This window comes from Halyomorpha halys, unplaced genomic scaffold, assembly GCF_000696795.3.
Source record: "Halyomorpha halys isolate HHAL.00 unplaced genomic scaffold, Hhal_1.1 Scaffold41.1, whole genome shotgun sequence".
Taxonomy (NCBI): domain Eukaryota; kingdom Metazoa; phylum Arthropoda; class Insecta; order Hemiptera; family Pentatomidae; genus Halyomorpha; species Halyomorpha halys.
Genome location: NW_027115338.1, coordinates 1,071,125 through 1,083,058, shown reverse-complemented (window position 1 = coordinate 1,083,058; position 11,934 = coordinate 1,071,125). Strand labels below are relative to the sequence as shown.

The following is an 11,934-nucleotide window of genomic DNA, read 5'->3' as shown; positions in this document are numbered from 1 at the left end:
AATCCAAAAATTAATCGAGAAAATCGGATTACTTAAATCCGACAGTGGGTTTTTGAGATTGTGGTTCTTATTTCTTCTTAGTATTTTTAGATAAATATTATTTACTTACTTATTATTAGTTAATATTTATTTTTTATTAAATATTACTTATCAATATTTCCTGTAAATCATTTGTGTTTCGTTAAATTTATTATCCTTAAAAGAATTTTTTAGTGAATTGTGAAATATTTTTTAATGATATATTTGGTAACGAAAACTACTAAACTATTTTTTTTATTCCAAATTAGTACCTTGAGGTTATGATTATATATCTGTTACAGCTATTGATTCTATATCTTACTAACAAAAATTATGATTGTGATTTACCACAAGTTATGTTTTTTTACCTGAATTATAGATTAAATGCTCATTTAATCATATCATGAGTAGATCGTTCTTCTCTGCCAGAATTATCACTTTTTTTGGCCACCGAATCTGGAGGGAGTTTTAGATGATTTCATGGCACACATTGTGCAGAAAATACCCTAAAGCACGACAGGTTCTGTTATAAACCGTTTTATTAAAAATATAAAAACGAATCTCAGACTATAATTAAAACCATAAATCATCCTGATTTATATGTGATATAGTAAAAGTTGGTTTTATACTTTCCAAAATTCTAACCTTGTAAGATACCTATAATTTAATGACAACATAATTCATATTCAATTTCAAATTAATGTATCTGTCAAAAAAATATATAACCTTTTTTTTATATATTGGATTGTAAGGACTATATTCGGATAATGATAAGGATCCATTATTCTTTTCTTTTTCCTCTTAGAATTTTTATTTTATTTTTAGGCAGAACATATGGGATTAATAGAAGGCATTTATCAAAGAGATTATTACTAATATAGTATTTCCAACTTAAATTGGCCGAATTATAATCATGTGTGGAGAAATCTTGAGAAGATTCATTCAAGAGAAATGAGACTTGGGTAATATTCATCAAACCGTCGCTGATAGCTCTTCAATAACGGTTAACGTGATTTTTGATTTATTGCATGACGTCCTATCCTATCACACCGGCACTATTTTTTTTTTAATAGTTACAGACGATGACTAATTAAAGTCATCGAACTATATTCTTTTGGTAAAGATAAACAAGGAACGACATTTAACCAGGCGTTAGTCTTGAAAAAGTTACTATTTCTTTCTATTTATGTGGTTGTTATTTGTGTTTTGTTGTTTTAAAAAGAGGTAATTTATTTTTGAGTAGGAATATTGACCTGGACCTTTATTATAAATTTAGAGCACCAAAAAAATCTCTTTTTGCGTTATTGGTTGGAAGTTTAAAATAAAATTTCTTTTCAATAAGCAACTAAAACTAGAATGTACTGTTAGTAATTAGAAAAACGAAAACGAAAAATAAAAATAGTTCCATGAAATTCTTATTTTCTTATCAGGGTTGTGCAATAAAATCATGTCAAAAATCTTATTGAAAATCATATCTATAATGAAGTGAAAAAATTAAATCTTTTCTCACTTTTACAAACTAAGTAAAATTTATTTTGTAGGAAGATAGAGGGTTATATTTTGATAAGGGTTGAATGCCTGACACTCCCAAATACTTAAAACCTCCTTATCGATGAAATTTCTCGTTTTAAACTCAAAATATATAAGATTATTTGACCACGTGACGTCTATAGTCTAGGGAGTTGAGGCATTGCCTTTACGGCATACAGCCTAGAACTGTAGCGGTGCTAGTTCCATCCTAACGGATCCTAGCGGTGCTAGTCGAATCCTGCCAGGGGGTCGACTTCTATTTCGTGGCGGTCCCACGTACTGAAAACGTGAACCTCATAACATGGTTAAAATAGGATTGTAACGAAAGTAGATTACTTCCCCGTACGTCAGAAATGATTAGCAACGGAGTGAAAAAAAAATTAACCACTTCTCTCAAGTAATTATTTATAAAATCCAAAATGATTTGCTTAATATACATAATACTAAGATATAGAAGTTTATATGTCAGATGATAATAATGCGTTATTATTATAACATATTTTTTTATTTATCTATTATTATAATAAATTTTTGCCTATAGAATCAGTGCTTTGGACTGCGTAGACAGACGCACTAAAATCTGTTTTAGTATTGCATTAGGAGCTTCGTCTAAATTTAAAAACAATAATTTTATTGGTAGTTATTGGAGGTGTATTTTTACTAGTTAAAAAAAAAATCACCTAGCTAGTCTTTCGTCTGGTTTAGTAGGTTTTTATTAAAAATGACAATCACATGGAGAAAAAAAAATTTAGAGGCAATAATAAAAATAATGTAGACAATTTTACGATGAAAATTAAATATTATTCAATGATTTGATTTGAAAGGCTCTATAAATGTGCAAAAATATTTCCGATTAAATTAGTAAAATATTTTAGATCATTAATTTATTTATCAAAAGTGAAAACTGAATGGCATTTCCAACACGTTGAAAAAAAATATAAAATGTTCCGCATTTCAACCACTGCGCGCTGCAATAGGTAGATAGGATTATATTTTTTAGTGGTCTATACAGAAAGGAATCATCAGGATGCATTGTTTCAGTGAGTCAATATTGTATTGGAAAAAAAATAATAAAATTTTAAATAGGTGATGTAATGAGAAATACTTGCATTCTATAAAAAGTATAAAAAAACTGAGGGAAATATCAAATTAGTTAAATTGTTTTTAATAACTGATAAGTCAGTAAATGATCTTTTTAAAAAAAAGTTATTTTTCTTTCATTACCTACTTTTTATTCATGTTAGAATAATTTATAATTTTGTAGGAAGATAGTTCGGGTGGGGGTCAAGAAAAGTACAAAGTAGTAGAAAAACTATTTATAATTATAATAGTTTTACTAATATTTTGTAACTTTATTTACCGCCACCCTGACTATCTTCCTACAATCTACGGTCATCTTCTTCCAAAATACATAATTGTGTGTTTGCTTTTAGGTAATTTATTTTTTTAAATTTAAATAAAAGATTTAAAAATATACATTTAATCTAACTACTGTGAAAAAATAGTGGGAATTATTATATAATATAGGTATTATTGGATTACTGGACCATCAAAATATTTTGGAATATAACTCAATGTCAATTAGTTAAACGTTTTATGGACATTTAGCTACTTTCTATTACTAGCATTACTAATAACCTTAGAGTGATAAATTATATCATTAGAATTAGAATGTATCTACTCATCCAACCCGAAATATTAAAAAACTGTCAATCGTACTAAACCATTAAATTCACTAAAAATAAAAGTTATCTATAGAATTTATGAATAACGGTTATGAAATTATTTTATTTATTTATTTTTTTTAACTATGAAAACCTTTAACTCAATCTAGTTAAAGAGACAGTTTTTTTCTCGCCAGTTTATTCGGCTTTTATATATTTTTTTAAATTAAGTTGAGTTTTGGATTAAAATGTTAATAAGTAAATGATCTGAGTATCCATTTAAATTTTAAGATTAATTTTTGAAGGTAGACTATTCGTTAGTAAAATCTAATGGAAAATTAAACAACAGTAGTATCGTTAATAGCTCGTGGCATCATTCATCTCACTTTAAATTGTTTCATTGTTAACTTGAACCTTTCTGCAATTGCAAATCAGTTTAGGCAACAGAATGATATCATATTATAGAAGTATTCTATTAATTAAAGAATTTCATTTTAAATAATATTATTTATTTTAATATTGCATAAATTTCTAAAAGAAAAAATCTTAAAGAATTTGATTTAACAAAACGAAACTTATTAAATCAATTTTTTTAAATAATCGTTTTAGTTATTTAATGTGATTTACAACTGTACAAATAATAAATACAATAAGTAAATATGTTGTATGTTTTATTTACACTTGATAATCTTGGGAAGTTGCCACTCATTGGTGGTACTTCAAAAATCAAAATTTGAATTCTCTTATTCATTCATTACGTATAGTATTTAATTAAATGGTTTTAGTTCTATAGTCTTCACCTAGCTAAGTTTTAAAAAAAAAAATGTTGAAAAAATTACGGATAATGATAAAAAAAACTCAAAACAAAATCAATTTCTTTATGTAAATACATTTTTATGATAAGTTCCCTGGCAATAGATAATTAAAAGGTACAATTTATGTTTAATAAATATAATTATATTTTACAAAATGGAATGATGCTATAGTGAAATAAAGTACTAAACATTTTAAGAAAACAATTGAAACGCAATGGATATTTATGTAAATGCAGACTATCAAAAGGATAAACCAAATGAAATTTTTGACTATTTAACAAAATATTAATTTTAAAAACTGCATCACAAGAAGTTGATCAAATCACGGAGAAGGTCTCTTCGGTTTACCCTGTAGTGGATGATGTACGTTATGCATAGACCAAGGAAACCACAAAGATAGAGATCCCAGTTGTACCCGAGGTACGCATTCACTCTTCGCAAAGCCAAAACCTCTAACCAGTCCAAATCTTTTAACATGTAAATCGTAGATAGAAAATATAACTTCGTTAAAGCTATTAGGACTGGAAACTCTGCGTCCGGACTAGCTTCTGATGCCATGTCGTAGCAGCGCTTGGCCAAGTGGAGGTCCCTCTTGAGGCCCAGACCGTGCTCGTGCATGTACCCGAGGTTGAACATTGCCTGGGGACTCCGGAACTGCTCAGAAGCAACTCGGTAATAAGTTGCTGCTGTGTCGTAATCTGCCTTGGTGCCCAGCCCGTAGTAGTAGTAGTCTCCCAACTTTATCAGAGCCAATGGATTTCCTTGCATGGCCGATCTGCCCCAATAGGTCCTAGCTCGGATGTACCTGCTCTCTTCATCGTGGTCCAGATACTTGACCAAGCCATTATCTAGAAGAAACGCTACATTATTTTGTGCCACCTCATAACCCATCTCTGCTAAAAGAGCGTAAATGACAAAAGATTCGTTATACCTATCGTTCTTGTAATGGTTGTACGCATCCATCAAGTGCGCTCCCCACTTGCCCCTCTCTGCTACATTCTTAAACAATTCTACAGCACTTGTACAAGACCTCATAGTACCTATTCCAGAAGCGTGCATTTGGCCCAGGTTAAAGTATCCCAAGATATGCCCCACCTGTGATACCATGATGAAGTACTTACGGGCCATTTTATAGTCCTTTTTCAATTCTATTCCCTGAAGATACATCGTTCCCAGTAGTAGTAAGCTCTCTACCCATCCTTGATCAGCAGACCGCGACAAGTAAAATAATGCTTTTCTAGTATTTTTCTCGACATACTTTCCTTCTAAATACATAAGACCCATCCCGTACTGTCCAATAGCATTTTCTTGGTCGGCTGATTGTTTAAAATTCAGATAGGCTTTAATAAGATTTACTTCTACATTTTCATCACCTTCAAGGTATATTTTTCCGACAAAAGCCATAGCTAAAACATTTCCATTGTCAACAGCTTTTTGAAAATACAGCAAGGCCTTCCTGTAGTCCCTTGGGAAACCTCTCGCACCCCGATAGTACAGCTGTCCTAAGCCAACTTGTGCCGCAACATCTCCTTTATCTGCTAACATCTCATAGTATTCCTTGAGATCGTTGTCAATAAGTCCAGTTTGGTAACCAGGATCTTCTACCTGGTCTAGCAACCTGATTCGGTGAACAACGACACCACCGTTTGGCTCAACGTGCGACGCCACCTGACTTGCAACCTGACGATAGAATTCGAGAGCCTTTTCACAGTTTGCAGTGACTGTGATGCCGTTCCAATACCTGAAACCTAGAATCATCCTCGACCAATGACTCCCTCCTAGTGCTCCGATAGTGTAGTGCAGAAGAGCTCTGGCCTGACTAGCGTTCACGACCAGACCCAGCGAGTGCAGGAATCCCATGCCAGTATGACCTTCCGGAATCCCCTCTTCAGCCAACTGTTCAAACAATTCCTTTGCCATGGAAATATTCTGTGGCAAGTGTGTTCCACACATCAACCCCCACGCCACTTTAGCTTTTGCTGGTTTATTTCCCATTCCACTGGCATTGAGAAGAAGAGAATAAGCTTCTATTTTATTGCTGAGGTAGGAATTTAGCATCTTTGATCCTTTTTTATAAAGTTCAGTTCCAACGTCACTGTCTGAAAATCTATTTTCATTGTCATGGAGCAAATTTTTCAACATTTCTACATTTATTTGCTCCGTAACTTTTTTATTTTCTACTTCTTCTGATTTTTTCCTGAAGAAGAAGATTTCTTCGTATGGTAGATTTAGATTGTCTTCTACAGTTATTGTATTTCGTATTTTCTCTATGTCTTCAAATATGTTGTGGAAGTCTGAAGCAACTTTAGTTTCAAGTGAGATATCTTGATATGTGATTGCATCTCGTTTTGCAATTTCTTCCGGATTTGTGTTGCTTTTTCCACCTTTAATATTTTTTTCTGCATTGTTCAACACGCTAAGTAATAGTATTAGCAAGGGATATATTAACATTTTTCTCTTGTAAATTTTTTAAACAATATTTCAACACATATATCGAATTTTACTTACGTTTTTCATGTATTCTTACTCCAATCTAAAATTTGGTTGTATTCCCATACTAATGAGAAATTTCTTGGGGAGAATATTCCAAAGGTGTTGTCACTAACCTGTGTAATACTATCAGAAAACTTATCGCATATGATTTAAAACCATAGAAACCGATCAAGTTCGTTAGCACTCATTTGTATTAAGAAATAAATAGAGAATTTTTACTACCAACCTCATATCTACAACTTTAATTCGTTTCAAAGTATTTTAAGGTAACCTCAGTTGTTAGTAGTATTATTGTATAGACAGAAGAGTTCTATTGGTTTTAAATATTGCATCCATACGGCGGTTCCTAAACTTTTATTGCCATGACACCCTAAATAAAATATCACAGCACCTTTTTTGAGCTATATAAATTTTACGGCACCCATATCGAGATAAAAAAAAATTTTGACACAATTATCCTTAGAGCAGTCGATTATGTTGGGGGGAGGGGGAGAAAAAGAGTACAAAGTGCTAGATTACCCTGTATATACTTTTTTTTCTTTAATATTTTGAAGAAGTGAAAGTCGAAAGACTTGAGGAACCCAGCTTGGGAACCGCTGACATTGAGTAAACATGAAATTTTTCATGTTTTAACTTCAGTTGTTAAAAATAGTAGTATATGCGTAAGACTTATGTATTAGATAGATATTGCTTAGAGTCAACGATTTGATTGATTATGCATAAATTTCACTGTAGGCCATACTGGTTAACGTATAAAATGTAAAATGCGAGTGAAAATTTTTGATTATCTGGACATCATTTTTTTTTTTTTCAATTCTAGGATAAATACAAACCTTATATACCTTTGGAAGAGGTGAAAAAATATACATAATTAATACTTTATAATAATATTGTTATTTGGTGTTTGGGCTTGTTTTTCAGTTCAAAAAGATGTTCATTGAGGATGAAGCTGTTCTCAGTTACTTTTCAAGCACGAGAAACAGGATTGATACTTTGTCTTTGAAACACCTACCGCAGTAAAATCAGTTTAATGATAGATAACGAAAATCTCAGTAAAATCTCTGAGATAGTTGATTTTCTATTAAGGAAAATTTTTCTTTACTTCTAGCAAAACTTTTTTTTTTTTTTATTCTGCTGTAAAAAAGCTAAAATAATCACCTTTAGAATAAAAATCTGGTTTCTTATCCATCCAACACCAAGCTTGTTATTCTAAACTGGTCAAGTGAATATTGGTAGGTAATAATCACTTTACTTTCTTCTATTTTATCTGTTAAAAAGATAATTTTAAAATTGAGTTACTTTTTCAATTTGTTCCATAATCTCAGCGATTCTCGATTGTCTTTCTACATCAAACGAATTCAATGAAATAAGTTATTAATTAGCCTTCTTTTATTAATATAAATAATTCTATTTTATTAATTTATTTATTTTTTTAACAAAGCATGGAAAAGATTGGTTTTTTGGGCAAAAGTTTGATGTCAACAATACTATGGAAAGTTTAACGACTATCATTAAGCTATTCGATAGTGACTACTATCCACTTTCATCAACCTTACTTGGAGGCGATGTTTTTAAAACGTATTCCCTTTTTTTATAACATTTGAAATACAAAACGGAAAAAAAATCTGAATAAACAATTAAACATATGGGATTTTTATATAACCTGGTACAATACAGGTTTATTCTATTGGATTTTTTTCTAGTATTTTATTTCTTATAACAATCTTTCTTTAGCCAAAGCTTCAGCCCGTCCGTTTCCGCTGATTCCTAAATGCGAGGGAGTACACTGTAGCGCCGCGGTTGCTCCTTTTATAAGGACACGTGATTAGAGCTTGTCGGTCCGTTATTCCTACACTTTTTAACTAATTGCATATCCAGGGCCAGAAGAACAGCACGAATTTCACCATCAAAGTTGTTGGAAAGGTAACAAACAGGAGCTGTCATCCACTTCATTTTGTTCTAACGTCTGACCCGTCGGAGTATACATGTCCGAAAAACAGATGTTCTTAGACTCCAACGCAATGGCCTTCAGCTCGTTTGTTGAAGGATTCAGGCTAATGATGTTAGCGTAATTTAATAGCTAGGAGTAAGGGGAGGAATTAGGATTTGATTTTGAGAGAACGGTTCGGGATTCTGAAGGGACTGGCCAAGGCACCACTCTTCTCTCAACGAATCAACTGTCGTCAAAAACGTGATTTGTGGGACCTGCAGCAGATATGTAAGCCAGTCTGAACTCGATATTTCACCAGCTGAGGCGTTTAGTAAAGGCTAATGTGGTTTCCTCTCGTCTGTATTTCTATGTTCCAATCCCTGTTTAAGCTCCATTGTTGCGATAGGCACTGTGATGACCTTTTTACCAGCAACTTGATGGGTCATCTACAGGTTTCCCTTTCTTAACGATAGGGGCAATTTCAACATTTCTCCAGCCGTAAGGAAACTGCATCTGTCATTCAAATTTGAGAAACGTAGTTATTGTATTCTTGGAAGTCGGGTGCAGGTTTATCAGAAATTTTGGCCAAAGTTCATCTCCTTTTTCATGTATTTTAGAGGAATATTTAACTCACTCATTATTCTCTTTACCATCAGCGGTATAGCAATAATGAGGCAAGGCGAGGTTGAGTTTACTTCACTTCCCCCCTCTTAAAAAAATTGCACTAATGTCTGAGAAAATAATAAGAACTACAACTCTATTGATAACATCTCTTGAACTTTTTTACCAACAATTTTGATCGTTTATAAAAATGTTATCTCTCTGTTTAAAAAATAAATAAGGTTATTATCGGAGTTAAATAGCAGTTAAAGAAGGAATTATGAATTAGAGAACATGATTTTTCTATTTTGCATTTAAAAACTAGACCAAAGGTCTAAACTTTCAATCCATTACAAAAGACTGACCTACATAGCAATAATAAGGTCTATCTGGACATACGGAGTTGAGCTTTGGGGCTCCACTAAACCATCGAATTCCTCTCATATCCAATTTTTACAGTCCAAAATCCTTCATAAAATCCTTAATGCTCCTACTTTGTCACAAATAAAGTCACCCATCAGGGCCTGAATGTTCCATATGTTGCTGATTTGGTCAGAGCCAGATACCATTTCTTCCGTGGTAAAATTTCCAATCACCCAAACACGCTCGTTTCTTACCTCGATTCTCCTTCATTACCTGATAATCCTCCTAGGCGTCGGAAACGTTTATAACTCCGAGATCTTCTGCTCTAGAAATGGGTATATTCTCCATATGTTTGTATCATGTCATTTTATAACTTATAGCAGATTTACGGGTTGTATATATTTTATACAGCTGTAAATTACAATCAATAAATTATTTTTAAAAAATTCCTTGTGGCTATACTAAACCCACTTTGTAAAAAAAATAAATTATATAAGAATATAGTTTTTGTAATTGTAACAATTTTATATTCCACATATCATTACATCATCTTTTTATATTACATTCCTCCGAAAAAAGGACACAATTATGATCTTCAGAATGTTAAAATAGTTTATAAAGAAAGTAATAGCTACAGAAAAAAGTATTAGAAGACATTAAAATATCTGAAAACCAAAATTATACGATAAATTACAAATAATTTTAATGTTATATATGTCGAACTGGTGAATAAACTGATCAAATAACAAACTGACCTTTGTTAATTGTTAAAATATGAACAAAGTAAAAAGTTTACCATTCGCAGGCCTCTATGGAGATAAAAACATTTTGAAAGATTATTAATAATTAAAAAAATTGTCCTAATAAAAAATCAATATTTTAAAAAGTTTAGTATTTATACTTAGCTTCAGTTTTGTTTTCATTGATCGAATGGATGGGGAGAAGTGGTAAGCTAAATACTTCCCCTCCTGTTGAGAAGTTCGTCCCTGATTGCAGTACTTGGGTCTCCAAACATAAACCAATACTTTAAGAGTAACAGAGAAGCTCTCTTGAGTGCAAACACAGGCTGTGAAAGCCCATTCGTCTTCAACCTTCCTCAGTTAGGTGTGAGAGTATCAAGCACCCCCTTCAGTTTGGGCTGGGTGTGTCGCTTCACCCAATAAATCATTTATTCGATCTCGCACTTCAACTACCCCCAAAGAATTGCTATGTATTTAACGAATCGAGAAGGAAAATGATTGTCAATAATCAATATAAATAAAGCAGACTACAACAGGCTTAAAAGAATAAACATAAAATAAATTTTTAAAAATACTTTCTTTTTTTATTTATATTGTCTTATAGTAGAATTTTGATAACTGTGCATGATATAAAAAATATACTATGAACATTATGTATTGTTTTTAATGCTTGCATTTCTAAACTTTTAATTAAAAACTAACTACAAACTTCTTCACACAACATGAGTATATAAGAATTTAAAAAGGAATACTGAATAGAATTTATTAAGCCAAAGTTTACATGATATTTTTTCTATTTATCAATTTTCATCGGCTCGGGGACTCCACCATTACACCACTATTTTAAGTTTACATTATATTTTATTTCTTACTGCTTACTGACTAACTGATATTTTTTTGTTTCATTCGGTTTGTTTCTAAGTTGTTCTTCAATTACTCTGAATACCTCAGCTAAATTACTGCTACAGGAACTTCGGCGTGCAGTATTAGATCCAACAGTGGTAATATGGACTTATTGTCCAATAGATACAACTTTCTAATTAATCTATTATTTAATCTCAGGGGACCGCTTTGATTTGATTCTGCCTTGTCTTAATCGAAACATAATTGACCTAACGTTTAAGCAATAAAGTACATTTTCAACTGTTAAAATTACATATTGTAAATACCACAAAAGAGATCTCTTTTTTAATAAGATAAAACAATCATTTTCTTCATATGAAAATTTCTGATTGATGATCTGTCTAGATTTTATTTTTCTTAACAAAACAGCCATACCCATATAAATATTTTTATCAGTAAGTATTTATCTATCTATTAATAATGCAAATTATCTTCATTAATTTATATGAATGTTTCTCTATTTAGTTGTTAATTCATTCAAGTATTATCTACTTTTTTTTTAATTTGAAATTACTTTTTTATTTTTCACCATACTTGTCAATATTTGGAAATTGAAATTATTTGCTAAAACAAACAATGACTTGTTTGTACATTAATTAATGATAAGAATACACCCCAGGCTAAGATTTAGATAACGCTATATAATATATAATATTTAATATGCTATATCTACTACACTGCTAACACTTGCCCTTCCAAGTCGTGGCCATTCTGACACCTCAAGAAAAAGGTCTTCTGATGAAAAATGAAGTATTAGCTAGTTGGCAAGCCATGTGGAATGAAAGCCCGCCAAGGAAATTAAAAACTATTAAAAATATGATTAAACCTTGGACCACATCAAACCGTTCCAATCGCAAGGAGGAGGTAGCTATGATAAA

The 11,934-nt window shown here is 31.6% G+C and overlaps 1 protein-coding gene and 1 pseudogene across 11 annotated transcripts in view; one reads left to right on the top strand and one right to left on the bottom strand.

The window, feature by feature from the left end:
* Nucleotides 1-11,934, top strand: part of LOC106688163 (calcitonin gene-related peptide type 1 receptor) — a 564,568-nt gene that overhangs the window by 261,858 nt on the left and 290,776 nt on the right. The gene's annotated exons all lie outside the window — the stretch shown is intronic.
* LOC106688045 (protein sel-1 homolog 1 pseudogene) lies at nt 4,331-6,478 on the bottom strand (annotated as a pseudogene).